Here is a 1,754-nt window from a genome sequence, read left to right as displayed (position 1 = left end):
TCAAAGCACCGGGACTATTCATTATATATCAGATGAGATGTGCCAGGTGTCCAGGGGCCTTAGGAGATCAGATCAACATCTCTGCTGCACTTTAGGAAGGCACAACCAAGAGGAGGAAACATGTAGATGAGGAAAAGATGGAGGGAAAGAGGGAGCAAGGGAAGGAGGAGAAGTGGGGTCTTGTGTTACAGTACATACAGCTGTTAAACATTACTGCGTCAGTGGCCACGCTGGTGGCGAACGTAGCCCTGCTGCAGTGTAACATCAGACCCCAGGCCTCCCTGAAGCTCCCCTGAAGCCTAGGCCTCCCGGACACAGAAGAGACTATAAGGAGGAGACTATATTGAGCTTCAGCATCAATCAAATCAGTAGAGCAAATCACCACGAAGGCTAGAGCCTGACGCCTACCCTGTCACCTCACTACAGGACATCATAACCAGAGTGAGAAGGGAAGGGAGGGAGAGAAGAAGAGAGAGTCCGGAGACAGGAGCAACAAAAAGGGGGAGAAGTTAGGAAGGAGGACAGAAAGGGCCAGAACGCATGAGACAATTCATGATATCAAGAATGATCAGAAAGAGCAAGGTGGGGAAAGTGAAAGAGAGAAGGGGTTGAGAGGTAAAGACAGAGATAGAGTGTGAGAGTGAGAGAGAGTTGAGGTAGAAGTTATTATTATTTATTATATTATAAGTTCTGCCAAGGCTGGGTTTTAAAAGGAGCTCGCCAAGCTGGGTTAGCGACACCGTTCAAAGTATTAGGGCTGTGACACGCCCAGACAGAGGTAATGGATAACCAACACATGGAAGACTCCCTGCTCCACCAGAAGCCTTTAACAGCTCTGCAGACAGTTGTGCTGCAACGGTTTTTACATTTACAAAAAAAGTATTTGTGTTATTTGTGTTACTGATGGTAGGCTTTGTTACTTTGGTCCCAGCTCTCTGCAGGTCATTCACTAGGTCCCCCCATGTGGTTCTGGTATTGTTGCTCACTGTTCTTGTGATCATTTTGACCCCACGGGGTGAGATCTTGCGTGGAGCTCCAGATCGAGGGAGATTATCAGTGGTCTTGTATGTCTTCCATTTCCTAATAATTGCTCCCATAGTTGATTTCTTCAAACCAAGCTGCTTACCTATTGCAGATTCAGTCTTCCCAGCCTGGTGCAGGTCTACAATTTTGTTTCTGGTGTCCTTAGACAGCTCTTTGGTCTTGGCCATAGTGGAGTTTGGAGTGTGACTGTTTGAGGTTGTGGACAGGTGTCTTTTATACTGATAACAAGTTCAAACAGGTGCCATTAATACAGGTAACGAGTGGAGGACAGAGGAGCCTCTTAAAGAAGAAGTTACAGGTTTGTGAGAGCCAGAAATCTTGCTTGTTTGTAGGTGACCAAATACTTATTTTCCACCATCATTTGCAAATAAATTCATAAAAAAATCCTACAATGTGATTTTCTGGATTTTCTTTCTCATTTTGTCTGTCATAGTTGAAGTGTACCTATGATGAAAATTACAGGCCTCTCTCATCTATTTAAGTGGGAGAACTTGCACAATTGATGGCTGACTACATATTTTTTTGACCCACTGTATGCTGAGCACATGTTGACTGCTTTTCCATCACTCTGCGGTCCAACTCATCCCAAACCATCTCAATTGGGTTGAGGTCAGGTGATTATGGAGACCAGGTCATTTGATGCAGCACTCCATCACTCTCCTTCTTGGTCAAATAGCCATTACACAGCCTGGAGGTGTGTTGGGTCATTG

This window comes from Oncorhynchus gorbuscha, linkage group LG14, assembly GCF_021184085.1.
Source record: "Oncorhynchus gorbuscha isolate QuinsamMale2020 ecotype Even-year linkage group LG14, OgorEven_v1.0, whole genome shotgun sequence".
Taxonomy (NCBI): domain Eukaryota; kingdom Metazoa; phylum Chordata; class Actinopteri; order Salmoniformes; family Salmonidae; genus Oncorhynchus; species Oncorhynchus gorbuscha.
Note: the sequence above shows the minus strand (reverse complement) of the source record.